General features: G+C 35.6%; 1 protein-coding gene across 1 annotated transcript in view; it reads left to right on the top strand.

Moving 5' to 3' along the window:
- Positions 1-19,563, top strand: part of HCN1 (hyperpolarization activated cyclic nucleotide gated potassium channel 1) — a 393,365-nt gene that overhangs the window by 198,458 nt on the left and 175,344 nt on the right. The window lies entirely within an intron of this gene.

Below are 19,563 nucleotides of genomic sequence, written 5' to 3'. Positions count from 1 at the left end.
CATTGAGGTGGACTTTGGCAAGAAGAGGCAATGGACACAAAAATGAGACTGGGCTAAGGCAGTGAGTAGGAAATGAGGAAGTGTAGATGGGTCAGTATGAAAGAGAATGGTATCTACATGGGGACTCGAGTGGAGATTTCTTTCCAATTTTATTTTTGTTGCTGTTTTCCCTTTTTGATTTTTTAAAAGGATGATTTAGACATAAATAGGTTTATAGCCTAAAATGAAAACATTGCTCAAATTAAGGGGAAAAAAGCAGAAAGGAATATCATATGTGCTTAAATACTCCTTTCATTTTTTCCTCCTAAATGGTGCTGAATTGACCAACATAAAACTCAACTCTTGGCACACACCAACCGATTGTAGAAGAGACAAACCAAAGGTATAAAGCAGACTGTAAGGAAGCGAGTTTAAGATTAAAAAACTTCACACAGTACCATCAAGAAGAAATCATTGGGGAGAAATCCAGCTCAAAGACAGGGAAACCATTTACAAAGCAGAAACTCCAACCTAGGAAAGAATTAATGTACATCTAGAATACAAATGAAGCAGAGGGGTGGAAAAGGAGAAGAAATCCAAATAAAAAAATCATGCTGACTGATTGAATGATCATAAAACTCTAAGCATTTCTAGGTTTGACCAATTGTATAAAGGCAGTGAATCTCCCTGACTCTAGGAAGCTGGGTTGGTCATTGATCCCACTGCACCTGGAAGAGTCTGGGGCTTGTGTTCCTCTTTGATGTTAGGTCTTCTTCTCTCTGAATTTTTGTTGGTGAGTCTACTTCTAAACCTATCTACTGCTCATCTACTGTATTTCCCATTTTACTGTGTTTTTAATCCAGCAATGACAGTTTTACTCTGTGTTAACTTCCAGTCTTGGCAATCCCAGTCGACTTGGTCGTAGATTTCCCTAGTCAATCCTGGACCTGAACTTGTTCTCCATGCTCTGCCATGCCCAAGGAGACAAGTCTATTTGACCATAAAATTCAAATATTTTTCACATATACTTAGAAACATGCAGATTCCATACTAATACATACTAGTCACTTAATACTGGTTTTTCTTACATACACTCAGTAGTGGCTTCACCATAAGTTCTCACTGACAACACAGTCATTGAATATGTAAAGATATAGGCTTTTTCCATTTTTTTAGCCAGATGGCTTACTTAAAATTGTTAAGTGAATATGACTTCTAATTTGCAAATTAACAGTAAAATTAATGCTGCCCCATCCTAGTCAGCTGGGGCTTCTGTAATGAAATCCATAGACTTGAATGACTTCAGCAAGATATGTATTTCTCACAGTTCTCGAGGTTGGAGAGTCCAAAAGACATGTGCTGGCAGATTTGATGTCTGGTGAGAGTCCTCTTCCTTGTTCACAGATGGCCATGTGCCTGCTGTATCCTCACATGGTGGAAAGAGAGAGAACAAGTTCTCTGGTCTCTTGCTCTAGGGCCCCAATCCGTTGATGAAGACTCTACCTTCATGACCTAATTACCTCCCAAGGCCCTATCTCTAAATACCAACACGTCAGAGGTTAAGGCTTAATATGAACTTGAGAGAGACCCACTCCAATCTATAGCATTTCCTTTTAAAGGATGATAATCTATCAAATTGGTTGGCAGATAATAAGGTTTATAAAATCCTTAAAAGAACTTTGCAGTATGGATAGCATCTACAGGAATATTGAAAACATTTTTGTCTGCTTTTCAGGGTAGAAATGTCTTTTAGATACTCTCGCCTGCTGCTTTTAAAAAATGCTTTGTAAATGTTTTTATTTACAATTTAATTCTAAAACTTTTAGAATTCTTTTTCTGTATATGAAACCCAAAATTTGGGCCCTTCAATATGACTGTTTAGGAAATGCTGATATTTTTCAAAAACAGTTAGTAAAAAGGGTTCCAAACGGTGCTTGGGTGGCTTAGTCGGTTAAGCATCCATCCCACTCTTGTTTTTGGCTCAGGTCATGATCTTGTGGTTTGTGAGTTCGAGCCCCACATCAGGCTCTGTGCTTACAGTGCAGAGCCTGCTTGGGATTCTCTCTCTCTTCCTCTCTGCCCCTCCCTTGTTTGTGCTCTCTTCTTTCAAAATACATAAATAAACTTATAAAAAGAAAAAAAAAACAGAAAAAAGGGTTACAGAAATATAAGTATGTAGAGAGGTAGACTTATTAAAACTTTTCACCTTTTGAGTCTTAAATAAAAATGCATGTTTTTTATTTCTAAATACACTGCTAAGCATAATACAGAAATACACTCTTCAATTAATTCTTATACTACATAAATATACTAAAGGAATGAAAGAATGTGGAGTCTAGAATCGATGCTGAATTTAGCAGAAAACATGACAGTGATTTGTGAGTTTGAATGCTGGGTGAAAGCCCAGATAATAATGATAGTAACCTTTTGGACTCCTCCATTTAGAATTTGTCAGAAATACTGAATCCTATTGAGTTTAAATCATGCCAACTTAATAGGAATAAGTCCAAATATTCAGTTTTATAGAGTGGATTTTGGCTTGGTGTAGGTGTCTGTTACAGGGTTAGCCCATTAACTCAAATTGATAATGGATCTGGAACTCCTTAAAATACAGTGGGGTTTATGTTCTCAGATCCAGCATCAGAGGATACTGTTTTTTTGGGATAATTGAAAATAGTCACAAAAATTCAAAATTGTCTGTGCCTTCATAAAAACATTGTTAGTCCTGCAATATTTTAAAAATTCTAGAAACTTAGAACATTGAGAACATAGAAACCAATCTCCTCCATTTAACAATTTTATGATTGTAGAACATGTAAAAATTTTATGATCATACAACATATGACAATGACCATAAAAGTAATTAAAACATAATTAACCACTAGTTTATTTTACATACTCAACTAGTTCCTACTAGACTTAACGGGTAAATAAATATCCCATTGGAATCATTTTCATTTTTAAAAATATACATTATTTTTGAGTAGGTGACACCTGGATTGCAGTATTTGTGTGCTGTTTATTTTATATAAACATGAAACTGACTTAACATTAACAGGTAGTGGATTTCACTCATCCATTCTCCAATCAACTGTTTGTAATTGACATATGTTTATTGTAATTAAAGACTTTGTGCCAAAGAGATACTTTGAGATACTAATAGAGTAAGATAAAATCCTCCTCATCGAGCTTATATTTTAATGGAGACTGAAAGAAGAATCATAAACATTTTCAAATATAGTAATTAGAAGTAAATACCATGGAGGCTAAGAGAAAGGGATGCATATGAGGCCTGAGAAGTAAGCAGTGACCAGACCATGAAGGGCCATAAATGTTACACTTAGGATCTTGGCCTTTATCTCAGATTTAATGGAGCTTCATTAAAGGTTTCTAACCAGGAAAGTGGCATCATCGTATTTATGTTTTAGAAAGAAAACTCTAGTTGCAGGGTACCAGAGGGTAAATCAAGAGAGCTAGAAATAAATTAGGAAGTTTTGGAATAACTCAAGTGGAAAATGAGGAATGTCTGAATTGAAGACTTTGTGATTCAAAAACTTTTATGGCGGGATACTCACAGGTTGTAGTTACTAATTGAATGTGGAGGACGAGGGAACAGAGTAAACCTAGCATTAGCCTGAGGAGACGCTTCGGTGAGGCTTGGTATGTATTAGTCCCTGTAGAGAATTCACCTGGGATATGGAGGTGGGAAGAGTTTAATACAGTTTCATACATCTTCAGAGTGACCTGACTGTGGATTTTAGAATGAAGAGGGAGGACTCTTGATTTCAGTTCAGGTAATAATCTCTCGGTTCATGAGTTCCAGCCCTACACTGGGTTCATGCTGGCAGTACAGATCTTCTCTCTCTCCTCTCTCCCCTGCCCACTCTCACTCTTTGTTTGAAATAAATCAATAAACTTTAAAAAATAAATAAATAAAATGAACAGGGTGTCTTCAGTAGAATTCAAGGTAATGGAGCCCCCTGACTATAAGTAATGATTGAAGTTATAGAAATGGAAAGGTCCCTCAAGGAGAGTGTGTAGAGTGGAATCTGAGTAATTTATATTCCTAGAGAGCAGAGACTGTATACCTTGACACCGAATTATACTTCATGAGAGAAATGGGAATAAATGAGGAGCAATAAGGAAAATTGCTTATTAAACTATCAGAAACAGAGAAAGCGGAGTGTGGAGGAGGAGTAAATAAAACCTGGTGAATATACAGGGAGGTCAAGCAAATGTAGTTTGCAAATTGCTTATTGTATAGCCACAGAGATGTATGTCGATTTCACCATGAATGTTCTCAGCTGAAATAGGAGACATCAGATTCCACATGTTTAAAAGTGAATATAGGGTCAAAATTGGAGAATATGTAAACAACTTTTCAATATATTTGAGACAAGAAGTAGATATTAGTATTGTGGATAGAGAGGAATAGAGGTTGAGTGGACAAATTTTTAATATAGGAGAGATTTAAATATGCTTAAATTCTGATAAGAGAAAATATAGGGATGAGTCTGAGGAAGAAGACAGGATAATGAATGAAACAAGGCCACTGAGAATATAGCAAGATTAAGAAAAGAGAAAGAGTTGTCAGAGAGGGAAACAAATGACATCCACTTGAAAGTAAGGAGAAAGAATGGATGTAAACTTGTCTGTAAATGACAGTGTTTCTCAGTAAAATTGGAAGTTAAATATTTTCTTGTGATGAAATAAGCAGGTGAAGCATGGTAGACTTTGGGAGACTTGGAAAAGTTTGAACTAGCTAACCTGAGATTCAGATTTATGCTGTGTAGGGATGTGCAGATAACACTAAACAGTGTTGAAAATCTAGTTAATGTTAAAACTATGAGCTAGTTGTGCGGTTATGGCATTCTCTTCAGCAATATATGGAAGCTCATATATAGGAGTGAGATTGTGGACAGTCAGATAATCTTGGAACAGGATATTACCATGAAGATGCATCAGAGCAGAAGATAATTGACAATTTTGGTAAGATACTGGTTGAAATGATGGACTTTTGTGTCAGACTGGGTAACGAAGGAAATGATGAGCAGTGAGAAGAGAGCAGGAGAAAATGGAACTTTTCCAAGAGTAGGCACCTCAAACAATTAAAAAAAAAGTTTAGTGAGAATAAGACAATGAAGAATAAAAACTAGGTAGGAAAAAAGATGGCACCAGAGAAGTAAGGTTTGGTAATTAAAAGCTTGAATAAGGACAAGCTACGCAATGACAATGTCTATATAGATATTGATCATGTAATCCGGGTGTGACAAAGGATGACAGATAGTCTAGAATTAATGAGTACAAAAATTACAAACAAAATTTGTATATAACTTATTTCATTATAGGCACAAGATGAAGATTCTCTTCAAATCAGAGTCTCCATTCTGTTATCACACACACACACACACACACACACACACACACACACAAAGAATTTGAAAAAAATATTTAATAATCCCAAAGGTCCTTATTTACTAAAATGTCCACTTGTTTTCAACCTAGGAAGTCCTTTCTTTCTTTCCACCCGCCAACTCCCTCCCTGCTTCCTTGCCTCCCTTTCTTCCTTCCTCCTTCCCGCCTTCTATCCCTCCCTCCCACCCTTCCTTCCTTCCTTCTTTCCTTCCTTCCTTCCTTCCTTCCTTCCTTCCTTCCTTCCTTCCTTCCTTTCTTCCTGTCCCTTCATCTCTTGTTCATATTCTTATATTTTATAAACATGTGTTAAGCTCCTGCTATGTGAATACAGTGCTTGACCTCCAGGGGTTTACAATCTAGTTGAGGACACAGACATATAAACATGTAATTATAGTCAAGTATAAAACATTTTTATAGAATTATGGACTAGGTCCTATGGGAGGAAACTCTTAATTCTCTCCCGAGAGAAGTCAAGTAAGCCTTTCCTGAGGAAGTGATGTTTGAGCCAAGTTTTGAAATATGAATAAGAAAGTCATCAATCCAAAAAGAGATGGGATGGAAAGCCTTATACCAAGAGACAATACTATGTGAACAGATACAGGCCCTGATCAATCATGTTGTATAAATGGTACTATGACAAGTTTGGTCTCCCCCCAAGCATGGATTACCTATAGAGGACAGATGAGACATGATGGTGAAATAGTGGACAGAGGGAAGATCACAAGGGGCCTTTTATACTAGGCCAAGGAGTTCAGACATCCTAAAGATTATCTGGATCTCTAACAAAAGTTCAAGCAGAGATCTAACATGTTCAAGTTTGAATCATAGCCTGTTAATTCTGGATGCCAAGAAGACCATATTTCCAAAGAAGGTGAAAATATGACATAATAATGTTGAAAAAGTAATAAATGTTGAAAAATAATGACAGACACAAATTAATTTATGAATTAAATCTGTTACAACAAAGCCCAACATAATTTTAGGAATAGGATAGAGATTTCACAAAGAGATTCTAAATTTATTTTTAAATGTAGGTGTGTGAAACCAAACCTATTTATGAGGAGAATTATTGAGGGAGGGTAACTTGGAGGTTGGAAAGTATGCTACAAAGTTAAACTAATTTAATAATGACTTATTGGTAGTTGAATATGTCAACAGCTTATTGGAACAAATCAGTTATTCCAGAAAGAATGTGTAGCTATAAGTTTGAGTTGTATAGTCCTTTTATATTAGGGTTGATGATTCAAAAAATTGGGAAGAAAATAAGAGGTTTTGGGGCTCCTGGGTGGCTCAGTCGGTTAAGTGTCGAGCTTCAGCTCAGGTCATGATTTTGCCATCCCTGAGTTCAAGGCCCGCGTCGGGCTCTGTGCTGACAGCTCAAACCTAAAGCCTGCTTCTTTGGTTTCTGTGTCTCCCTCTCTTTCTGCCCCTCCCTTGCTCATGCTCTGTCTCTCTCTCTCTCTTTCTCTCTCTCTCTCCCTCAAAAATAAATAAACATTAAAAAAAAGAAGAGATTTCTAGTTGAGGAAGACAGATAAGACACATATATGGGCATTTTGTTCCTCCTAAGACTCCAGCACTATTAAAGAAACAAAGTGAAAAAAGGAATGCATTTATAAAACAGAAGGGAATAAGAGCAGAGAGCTCTTACTGAGATGGGAAAGTTCCCAAAATTTTTACAAGATTAAAATGAAAGGGAGTAGAATGAAGAATAGCCCACAGAGAGAAAATCAGATCCTGGAATATACTGCAAAAGGGTCTGCAAAAGAGGTGAGAGCCTGTCTGTACTGTGAACTGTGGAGACATTTGGATTTGAAGTCAGAAGGCTTAATGCAGAACATAACTGAGCAATAGGACTGAATGCAGGAAAGGTATGGAATTTAAGGTCAATATGACAACTGTGCAAATCATTACTTGTAACCTATGTCTCACACCCTGCACACACATACATGGATTTGGGGCATTTTTCATGTATCCCCATGTAAACCTCCTATCTTTTCACTGAAGCGATTCAACTCCTATTTGGCAAAAGATACAGTTTAGCTAGATGCTGGAAGGAATGGAGTTAAGTCTTCAAATATCTGTGAGAAAAAGATTTTCAATCTAGAATTCTATACCCAGACAAGATATTTTAAAGGGGTAAGAGAGAAAGATATCTCACATGTGTCCTGACTCCCCTAACCACACCCCACCCCAAATAAATCAAAAGTGGTTACTACAAGATGTGTGTGTTAAAAGGAAGAACAATTCTGAGAGCTCTGCAGCAGGTCTAGAGAAAACTCAGTCCTGTTTAAAACGGGTGGGTGGATGCTGGAGACAGGAGTGTTTGCATGAGTGTGTGAATGTGTGGTGGAGGTGAGACCATGAACACTGGAGAATCCAGTGCCTACTGTTATTCTGCACAGGGCCGATATTGGTAAGTGGCTTTGGTGATTAGAAAAATCAAATTTATACAAAAAAATTGTATTCCTTTTAAGGGTCCTTCCACATACAGCAATTTATATAATTCCTAGAACCATTCGGATACTGAAGTATATTCAGCACTTCAGGTGGTCTGGCAAATATCTTGATGCTCTATTATCTGAACTGATGAAGCATTATAATGCATATGTGGTTCTGGAAAGTGTTCAACTAGTGAATCTGAAATCATGCCATTTTCCAATAGATCAAACCCTACTCCAATGTTTCTTGGGTTGCTGGCAACTTTGCCAACCCTTGTTTATTTTTTAAGTTTCTTTTCGGGAGGTTGCAATAATGCTACGTTTTTCTCACTTATTGGGTTTCACCAAATGGCCGAATGTATGGTTTACTCGCTAAAATTTGTAGCTGTATTTTATGGTTTCATACCCAAAATCATGTGCTTAGTGATTTCTTTCAGAAGGCATTTTTGCCAAGACAGTGACCCAACACCATTTTTCTTCTCCCAGGGCAACTCTGACACAAATCCACTCAAATAAATTAGTATTCTTAAGTTGACTGGCTCATCTTGTAGAGTAGCAAGATGACGTGCCAATGCATGAGGTAATTCTTACAGCTCCTACTAAAAAATTATGAGGAAGCATTGTTTTCATCTTAATGGTTTTTTCAGAAGCCAGCTTTTTTTCCTCTTGTCTTTTCTATTGGCTTCTTTTGGAAAATGATGCAATGAGCTGGTTTGCACACAACCTTTCTAGACTGTAAATGGTGAAGGGGATGTTGAGAAAGACATCGTGCAATTATTTTAAATATAATGGCTTCTATCACATTTTATTATACCACGTATTTACATTACCATTAGTTTTATTATTATATTTTTATTTATTTGTTTTACAAACCAAGGTTTAGGGAAATTACTTATATAAATCAGTGTTTTACTTCCAGTTTATCTTCCAGTGTGTGTGTGTGTGTGTGTGTGTGTGTGTGTGTGTGTAATTGACTTCCCTGTGTTTTCACTTTTTAAAATTGTATTTTTTTCATTTCTAAAGTAAAGGGTATTATGGAATTTTACACATCAGAGGTAATTTGCTGCATCTTCTTTCTTTTAGTTGAAAAGCTAAGGCAAATTTTTAGAAACTGATTAATGCAAAGACAGGACTGGAACTCTAGTTTCCTGGTTTCAAGTTATCCATTTCTCCAATGTCTATTTTTTTCAGTTCTTACATGGCAAAAACTGTTTTTCAGTGGGTTTTTTTATGTTACCTTTGTTGTATATCTCTAAGATTGGCAAAATAATAGTTCAAATTTTTGAAAAAATATTTGTACCTATCAGTTTGATGCTCCATGCAAATATATATGTCCAAATTTTAAAGATTTCACCATACCACAAACACTACAATTCTTAATATTGTAGGCCAAAAAATTGGTTGAGATACTAAACATTTATTATCATTTGTCAATATAACAAAGTTCATGAATGTGAAACCAAGAATTTTAGAGTTGATTTTTTTCTCACAGAAAGTATAGAAAATGAAACCCGTAATAATACATAATATCATATGAGGCATACTTAAAACTATATTTGCTAGAGACCACCAAAATATATTATGTTTTTATACATTTCTCAAAGATAGTTTAATAGTATTTGACTAACTGAAGATTAGTATAAAAATTCTTTCTGGATGATATCTGAATGGTATGAAAATACCTGTGACATTCTTACTTGGTAATTTCAAAGCAATTCAATAGCTATGTATTGACTAGGTAATATCAACAGGATATTGTGTGTAGGAAAACAATTTACAGAGTATATAAAATGAGTTTAAATATCCTCTGCTTTATTTGCTTTTATAGTTTAGTTACTAAAGCTTGTACACTGAAGTGGTCTTTTCTCTATTTTAACAGTGATCATCATTTAGATGTATTTTAAAATACAAGTTAATGAGATGAAGTCTCCAAAGTAAAGTATCTTCTTACAAGGATTAAGTTCATTTCTCCATTCCATTGTATCGTCTATTTTTGCCCTTCCCAAAAGCATGAATCCATGTGATTCGTTTCATATGCTTAGCAAATGAACTGATAACAAAAACTAGAATAATGTTACTATGTGTAGCGCAAAGGTAGAGACAACTAAATTTGTACTTATTGGAATGTGTAACATATTACAAATCTGATGAGACTGCAGTTATACCAAAGAGAAAGTAAGAAAAAGATTGACATGAGATACTACAGATAAAAATGAGATTATTATTAGCATTATGGTGTTTCTAAAATGAATTATTCTTCAGTCTTCTCCCAAAACCACAGTGTTATGGAAATACCATTTGAAATGCATTCACAAGAGCTACAGAAGTCAATGAATATTGCTAATGCGGTTATTAGTTTAATTTTTCATCCTCTTTCTCTGCACACACACACACACACACACACACACACACACTTATGTAGCCACTTCTGACTGTTTACTTGAATATCATTTTTACTGTGTGCTAGACAATAAAAAGAGAATATTAATTTTTATTTAAAAAATAAATTTTCATTTTGCGTTTTTGAGATAAGATTTGAAGTTTCAAAAAGAAATTTATTAAATTTCATTAAATCAGTATCTTAGTGCTGACTTTATCCTGAAATAAATGTGTCTAGTAAGCATGAAAAATCCTTCCCACCACCATTATTAAAATAAGGTTTAGGTGGTTTATAAAATATATTTTTTTATTTTCTTTATTAAAATATTTCAGTAGTTATATAATTTGCATATATTGTATACGTTTACAGCCATTTGAAATTTGTAATACAGGAATAGACAATGATTTTAAATTGTTTAATTTTAATTAATTTCATTTTTTCCATAGTACTAATCCATCAAACACTCTTCTTAATAGAACCATTTTCAATATTCATTTGTAATTTGATTTGCCCAGTAAGCTACTTCCTAAAGTAAATTAAGCACATGGGGGTTATGCTTGCTCTTTTGTGTTTTCTAGGGCACAGTCCAATAAATAGATGTTCTGTTATACTACATAGCCCCCCTATAAGTTAAGAGGATGTACTCTTTCTTCATGACAAATTTAAAAAATGTGAATGTAGATATATTTGATTAAAAAAATGTCGCCTGTCATAAGCATTTTTGTTTCAGACCTATTCCCAGTCATCAGCTGATAATGACTTGAAATTTATAGGAAAATGAGTAAGCTTTGTAGAAATGTTTTGTCTCCGTTAGATACTCGTTAGTGCTGACCCATTTATGAAAATGCATTGTTAGTTGAGTAATCTCTGTGGGAGAAAAAACATTTGCTGAGTGTCAACTCTATACCATCAGGCATGTGTTTCCCAGTTTTCAAAATTTATACCTTTTACAGTTTACACTGTAACTGTTTCATATCATTGTTTTCTGTCAAAATCTTCAAAGAATCCATATTATAGGATTTTGCCATTTTTTGTTTCTTTAATAATTCATGTTCTTAGACTTTTCTCACACTAGCAAAGCTAAACAAAGAGCAATTTTGCATGAAGACATACTTTTTTAAATGTTTAGGTATATGAAATTAGAATCCTGTATAAAAATATGTAGGATTAGAAATGGATGATATACAATACATGGCAAAGCAAAGAAAAAGTCATAGAGTTTAAGTAATAGTCAATGCAAAAGAGAATTAAGAAATGTGACAATTTCACTGCAACAAAAATATATAGAATTGAATTTTTTATTTAAATTTTTTAATGTTTATTTGTTTTTGAGAGAGAGAGAAAGAGAGAGCATGAGCGGGACAGAGAGAGACAGAGAGAGAGAGGGAAAGAGACAGAATCTGAAGCAGGCTCCAGGCTCTGATCTGTCAGCACAAAGCCCAACACAGGGCTTGAACTCACAAACCATGTGTTTGTGACCTGCGCTGAAGCTGGACACTTAACTGACTGAGTCACCCAGGCACCCTGAATTTCTTATTTTATACATACGTATATGTTTATTAAAAAAGTGTGTGGACATGATCAAAATAACACATGTGTAGTCAACTATACTTTATGTCTTAATAGTCGTGACAGATAAATAGTACATTCTATTCTATAAGTATGTAGTTGTTATGACTGTATTAGTACTGTTTAGTCTTAGTGCAGAGTCGTGATGAGACATATTTTTCTCTATAATTCCAGTGATATATCTGTGCCACTTCGAAAAGAACGCTCAAATAGATGTATATTTTTTCCTAAGTTTCAGTTTCCCATTTGGGAAAATGAAGTCAGCCTTAAATATCTGCACACTCCTTTCATCCATGGAGAAGGGGGAGGGGGACAGAAGCACAGAGTAGCTATGACACATATGTCCTTCAGGAAATCAGATTTTGCACCAGATGGTAATTTGCACATGTAACCGAGAAAAGAAAATCACTTTACCCACTAAAGGTGGGTGAAGGCAGGCCAGCTCTCTCTGTCTCAAAATTCCAGGGAGGAGAGTTTTTTTGAGAAGCCAAACTGAAAAGAATATAAAGGGGGGAGGGGAAGAATTAGGTTAGTACCTAGGAAATGAAAATTCTTCTTCAATTTGAAATGGTTTTGAGGAAATGAGAAATTTTATTATTTCTAAATATTTGAGATAAAGCTCATGTAGAAGTTAACAGTTCTGAAGAAAAAGCCATCAGGTAATTGCCACCACATTTAAGAACTTTAGGCTGTATTACATATGTCTTGGGTTTTATTAATTTCATTTTTATATCAATTCGTTTTTTCTGTACTTTACAAAAGGGTCTGTCCACAACGGTTGCGGAGAGAGTTGGTTTTCCCCATAAGTTGAGGACCTGTGAACTAATTATTTAGGTTTCTGAAGGAGGAAAAAGTTTAGAAAAGGTTGGTAGCGATTCATCTTAAATAAAAAACACACCGTCTTTTGATATTAGGCCATGGCCAGTAAGAAAACTTACAGATGTTTGTTTGTTTGTTTGTTTGTTTGTTTGTTTGTTTGAAGGTATGAGGGGTCAGAGTTGAGGGGATTAAAATATAAGAATGTGTTTCCTCTGGAAAAGGTAAAATTTTAATCTGAAACTGAGTAGGATAGTCATGAGCTTTGGGGGAGATAGAAGAGAGGAATAAATATAGGATCAGTGGTGTTAGGAATGAGGAAATGAATAGACCATAGACCAAGGTCTCAAATGAGGTGGGCATTACAAAAAAAAATTTTAATAGCCATAATCTAGTTTCCTCTCCAGTAATCTTCAGCAGTTCAGGTATAGAAAGTAGCTGTTTTAATTAATCAGCAGTTGACATTTTGCAGAGAAAAGGCAGTGGAAAAATACAGAGTTCTCTAATAAATGGAGATGTGCTGAGGCTGGAGATTGGGAGGTTGTTATATGCAGAAATGAGGGAACGTTATGAGTGGAATAGCCAAATGGAATGAGCGCTGAGGAGAAGACTTTTTTTTTTTTTTTAAACTACAGCTGGACAAATAATTGTCTGACAGCAGCAAAAGGCGAGCTGGGAAAATGAGGCCACTGCCAAAAGAACCTAAGGCTTATGAAATAGGAAAGAATTGAACCAACTCTGTTTGCGAGAGCTACCAGGAAAGCTGAGGCTTTGGAGAGGGTGAGGGGGGTCCCTATGTCTCAGGAAACACATAGAAGAAGAGGAAGAGTGTTACGAAAAGGCTGAGGGTATATGAGAGTTAATCATTGATGAAGAACGAGTTTTGGAAGGGACAGTAGAAAGAAAAATCCAGAAAGAAAGCACTCAACAGCATGAGAATTTGACAATTGGTGAGTGAGTTTGTGGACTGAATAACTGCACTTTGTTTACAGAGACTGACATGAGAGGCCCAGGTGGTTGACTCTTCTGAAGGTTGTGGACCGGCCTTTCTGAGTGAGATCCTACATAGAATAGGGAGAGCAGTCACTGGTCAGTGTTCAAAGAGATTACTGTGAACAGTGCTCTTCTCTCAGAGATCAAGTAAAACCTTCTGCACTTTGTACCTAAAGCATGGTAAGGTAACCTGGATCATTTTCAAGCTAAGAATTATCGAAGGTGCATTAGGGCTCTTAAAATATTGACTAGAGGGGCGCCTGGGTGGCTCAGTCGGTTAAGCATCCGACTTCAGCTCAGGTCACGATCTCGCGGTCCGTGAGTTCGAGCCCCGCATGGGGCTCTGGGCTGATGGCTCAGAGCCTGGAGCCTGCTTCCGGTTCTGTGTCTCCCTCTCTCTCTGCCCCTCCCCCTTTCATGCTCTCTCTCTCTCTCTCTCTCTCTCTCTGTCTCAAAAATAAATAAACGTTAAAAAAATTTTTTTAAAAAAATATTGACTAGAGTTACAACATATTGAATCCTAAATAACATGTTCACTGTGAAACAGACTGAGTTGGTAAATACTTGTTTTCTTATTTTCTGTGTCAACGTGGCATATAGACACTCCATATAAAAGATAATTCGATTCATGCAGGTGCAGAATTAAAAAGAAACAAAAGTATCCAGCCTTGTTTTGTACTTTAAGAATAAGAATAGCCTTTGTCAAAAGAACCATTTCTGACTTTTTTGATCCTGTTACTTTGATAAAAATTATAAAGTTATATTTGAAGTCTTGAATCAGTACTGAGAACGTAGAAGAAATCTAGACTTTAAATGATCACTGTTCATGAAGCCAAGACTAGGGACAGATCAATGCATGCTATGAAAAGTCTTTTTTTTTTAATATATGAAATTTATTGTCAAATTGGTTTCCATACCATACCCAGTGCTCATCCCAAAAGATGCCCTCTTCAATACCAGTCACCTACGCTCCCCTCCCTCCCACCCCCCATCAACCCTCAGTTTGTTCTCAGTTTTTAAGAGTCTCTTATGCTTTGGCTCTCTCCCACTCTAACCTCTTTTTTTTTCCTTCCCTTCCCCATGGGATTCTGTTAAGTTTCTCAGGATCCACATAAGAGTGATACCATATGGTATCTGTCTTTCTCTGTATGGCTTATTTCACTTAGCATAACACTCTCCAGTTCCATCCATGTCGCTACAAAGGGCCATATTTCATTCTTTCTCATTGCCACGTAGTACTCCATTGTGTATATAAACCACAATTTCTTTATACATTCGTCAGTTGATGGACATTTAGGCTCTTTCCACAATTTGGCTATTGTTAAGTGTGCTGCTATAAACATTGGGGTACAAGTGCCCCTATGCATCAGCACTCCTGTATCCCTTGGGTAAATTCCTACCAGTGCTACTGCTGGGTCATAGGGTAGGTCTATTTTTAATTTTTTGAGGAACCTCCACACTGTTTTCCAGAGTGGCTGCACCAGTTTGCATTCCCACCAACAGTGCAAGAGGGTTCCCGTTTCTCCACATCCTCTCCAGCATCTGTAGTCTTCTGATTTGTTCATTTTGGCCACTCTGACTGGCCTGAGGTGATATCTGAGGGTGGTTTTGATTTGTATTTCCCTGATGAGGAGTGATGTTGAGCATCTTTTCATGTGCCTGTTGGCCGTCTGGATGTCTTCTTTAGAGAAGTATCTATTCATGTTTTCTGCCCATTTCTTCACTGGATTATTTGTTTTTATGAAAAGTCTTAAATCACTTTTGATAATTTGTGTGGTTAGGTAAAACATAATACATCAAGTGCTTAAAGATAGTTAAGGCCCACTGATCATTATCTGGCTGTTAGACTGAAAAACCCCTGAATCCAGTATATCAAGAAAGTTGTGGACAGGGGCATCTTGGGTGGCTTAGCTAGTTAAGCATCAGACTTCAGCCCAGGTCATGTCCTCACGGTTCATGAGCTCCAGCCCCGCGTTGGGCTCTGTGCTGACACCTCAGAGCCTGGAGCCTGCTTTGGATTCTGTGTCTCCCTCTCTTTCTGCCCCTCCCCTGCTGGTGCTCTGTCTGTCTCTCTGTCAAAAATAAACAAACATTAAGAAAGTATGTGGACATGTTTTGAAAGAACTCAGCTAATTTATGGATATCTGCCATATAGTGCAGTTTGGGATTTAACCTTTCAAAAACAAGATGGAATATACAAAAATCATGGTAAACACTTTTGCAAATATTAGGGCACAATTGGGGATTCTGAGTCAAATTAACTCAGAGCATTCTTCAGTTTTGGAGAGTTAATTACCTATCCTGTCTGGAGTCATTAAACTCCAACTGGGCAGAATTCTAGAACTACAATACTATAAAAAGAATCCAGTGAGAATTTGTTACCAGATCTTTCCTTTCATTGAAGTCATATGAACAACACGATATTCTGAGCTGGACAAATGCAAAGCACAGAGCCTTCCACTGATGTATTTTGTAGTCTAGGTTTTGTGAAAATAAAAATAAAGAGCTGCTTTAGAAACTTACCTTAATTCTTTTTTGTTGTTGTTGTTGACTCTTATAAGTACCACTTAGCAGCATATTGAGAGTAGGTCAGAGCAACCTGTCTTTCTGCTACATACATTGTGAGTACTCAAACCAGGTTTCAAGTCAAGTTAGATTACTTGGAAGGTAGGAAATAATAGAGTTTTCTTAAATTCCCTGGTTTAAAACACAAAAGCAAAAGCTTTCCACTGTGAAGATCATCTAAAGTTGTTTCTGCTATTATTGTTAAATCCCTGCAGCATTCTCATTCATTCGACAGTTCATTGAGTGTCATATATGGTGCCATTTTTCTGTGAAGTTGGGTTTGCATGCAGTAGCGTTAAGACAATTGATTTAGATGGGAATATATCACTTAAGGATGTCTACCTTGTAGATGGAAAAAAAAACCCTGAGAATATTAATTAATCAGTGGTATCAGCTCTTTGATCAGGAATTTGAGTAAAGTCACACTGACATTTATCCTACAAGCTGCCCTTAGACAATAAGACATTTTGGCTATGCATGAATTGGATTAGATTTTTCCTTCTTTGGTTAATGTGTCTATCTGTAGACGTATGTGCTCCCATAAAGGAATAGTTTTCTTATTCCATATCTTCTGTGAACAAGGTTTTAACAGAGCCTTTCATAGTCTCAGCAACCAGTCAATGAGATGATTATGCCTGCCAGAGTGCATTAATTAATAAGAGCTCAAGAGACAATTAGTTTGGGCCTAAGCACTCTACACATTCATGTGTACATCAAAAGTAATACTACATACATTATGATGTTCTTTTGTTAGGTAGATAAATCAAGATGGAGATACGTGGATTTGCCTATTTGAAATTAGCCTCTGGGTATTGACCAGTGTCAAAATAGGCAACTTACTTTGCCTCTTCCAAAGTAAGATTTGGGGATAGCTCCAAAAAGTCAAATTACTTTTGAACACAGAATGTTAAAGACCAAAAAGGAGGAAATTCATTTCAATGCATTGAACATTGTCTATACAGCAGGGTTAGTATATAAATCTAGCATTAGTAGATTTATGTCTACTAATACTATGAGGTTGAAAATAGTAATTCCAGGGCTTATCTTGTTATAATAGGAGTCCAGGAATCACATGGAAGCAAAACAAAACAAAACAAAACAATGTATTTCTAATATGTAATGAAAGACCTTATGTCACCATTAACTTCCTTTATGAAAATGGTAATTATATTTCTCTGGAAACATTTCAGAAATAATAGCATTTTCTTAAAGGAATTGTTGAATTACAGCATGTGCTATTAATTACAATAAATAATCTCATAAAATCCCACAAAAAAGAATCTAATTCCTCACAAAGAAAGTGGTAAAGCCATAAAAGCCAGATGTATAAAGAATGGGACCTAGTCCTCTATAACATCCCAGACTTCACTCTAAGGTCTCATAATTATATGTTTACCCACATGCTTATAATTTATAGACTTTGGCAGAGAGTTTCAGATATTCTTTACTTCAGGCAATTAGGTTGAAAGGTGATGAATTCCTTGTTTGATCCAGAAGCTTATATTCTGCAACTTAACCCTATTTCACAGCAATGCATCACTTACCCAAAACCCATATTGAACCATTTTGTCAGGAAATACTTAGATAAATATTTATAGGGTTCTAGTACTAAATAGAAAATGTTTAAAGCCATGTTGGGTTTAATTTACTACTTTAATAACAGAAAGCTTTTTTATTATGCTTTATTGTATTACTTCAAATGAGAAATTATTGATGAAATTTTTGGTAAGTTTTTTGTTTTTAAATTTAGTGACCAAGGAAGATCAGAGGGAATAACATTGAAAGGACTTTTCTATGGGTTTGCCAAATACAAAACCAAATTAAAAAGTAACTTAGAGGAAAATAAAATTCTTAATTCTTTACAATTCATTGTTCTGTGGATAGCTGTCTGAATATAAAAATATGTGATCTGTTGCCTTTAAAATCTAGGACCCCTATCTTACTTTTAAAAGGAATTCAGAACTGTGTATATTCCCACAAAGAAAGTGAGAATTCTCACTATAATTACTATGTCAAAAAGGAAGATTGTTTAAAGAACGAATTAATGGCCAATAGAAAATGTATCAAAGTGAAAAACATTTAATTAAAGACTGATTTGGTGATTTTATAAAAGCAAAATCCCAGCTGTCCTGTCATGTTACCTCTACATATATCAGTATGTATCTCTTAAGAATTATAGACATTAGGGGCATAGACATAGCCTGGGTGGCTCAGTCGGTTGAGTGTCTGACTTCGGCTCACGTCATGATCTCTCGGTTAGTGAGTTCAAGTCCCACCTCAGTCTCTGTGCTGACAGCTCAGAGCCTGGAGCCTGCTTCAGATTCTGTGTCTCCCTCTCTCTGCCCCTCCCCTGCTCATGCTCTGTCTCTCTCTCTCTCAAAAATGAATAAACTTAAAAAAAATTTTTAAAGAATTCTAGGCATTAACTTACAAAGATATAGTTTCTAAATCAAAACAAAATTTGTGGGTTTTTTTTTCTGTTTCAGATAATTTTTCAATCCATGGTGTCCTCATTACTTCAAAAATAGATGATTCTTTTGTTGAATTATAACAATGTGAATCTGAATACCTCAAGGTGTTGTTTCTTTGTGTATTTATGCATATTTATTAATTTTATTGACTCAGTAGCTTTTTAACAATTAGGAAAAAAAAAGTTTATTCTAGAATGTAGGTCTGCTCCCAAGTGGGTTTTGTTATTCTAGAGTAGGTAAAATATAAGCAGAAATATTAGCAGTAGAGAGTGATATAATATATGAGCTGCTAAAGGAAGGATTAAGGTTCTAGTTTTATTTCTTGTAATAACTGGATGGATGAAAAGTTATAGATATCGAGCTATATGTAAGTTCACAATTCTAAAATTATGATAGAGATCATTGATTTGTCATAATTTTTGTACTTTCTGAAATAATCTTACCTGTCATATTGGATTTCATGAAAATATAAATAAGAAAGATTCACAGGAAAGGGAAGTAACAATTTTAATCCAAATTCAGACAAGCTTTTATCTCAGAGGCCACTACTCATGTTCAATAAAAGGAGTACCTACATTCATATAGCTATAAAGTTAACTGCAGTTAAATCTCAATATTATTTTATATTTTGAAATTAATCTATTTTTGCTACTGATTTTCAGTCATTGTGGTTTTGTTTGGTATTATTTTTTTGGCCCGTTAACAAATCCTTTAATTTAATAGGGATGAGATTCAGAGAAGAGGGTCAAATTTGTTAACTTCTTTAAAACAGCATTGCCAAAATGTGCAGAAGGACAGTAAATGAAAATCAGCCCAAAAAATGCTTTATAAAACATGATCCATGCGTTTAATGTGTTTATGTTATCCCTGTACTTTGTGGAGAACCCACATCTGGTTGCAATTCTCAGAAAGCAGAGTGCCAGGCCTCAAGGTA

The sequence above is a fragment of the Neofelis nebulosa genome, chromosome 1 (genome assembly GCF_028018385.1).
Source record: "Neofelis nebulosa isolate mNeoNeb1 chromosome 1, mNeoNeb1.pri, whole genome shotgun sequence".
Lineage (NCBI taxonomy): Eukaryota > Metazoa > Chordata > Mammalia > Carnivora > Felidae > Neofelis > Neofelis nebulosa.
Note: the sequence above shows the minus strand (reverse complement) of the source record. Positions and strands in the feature narration are given on the sequence as shown.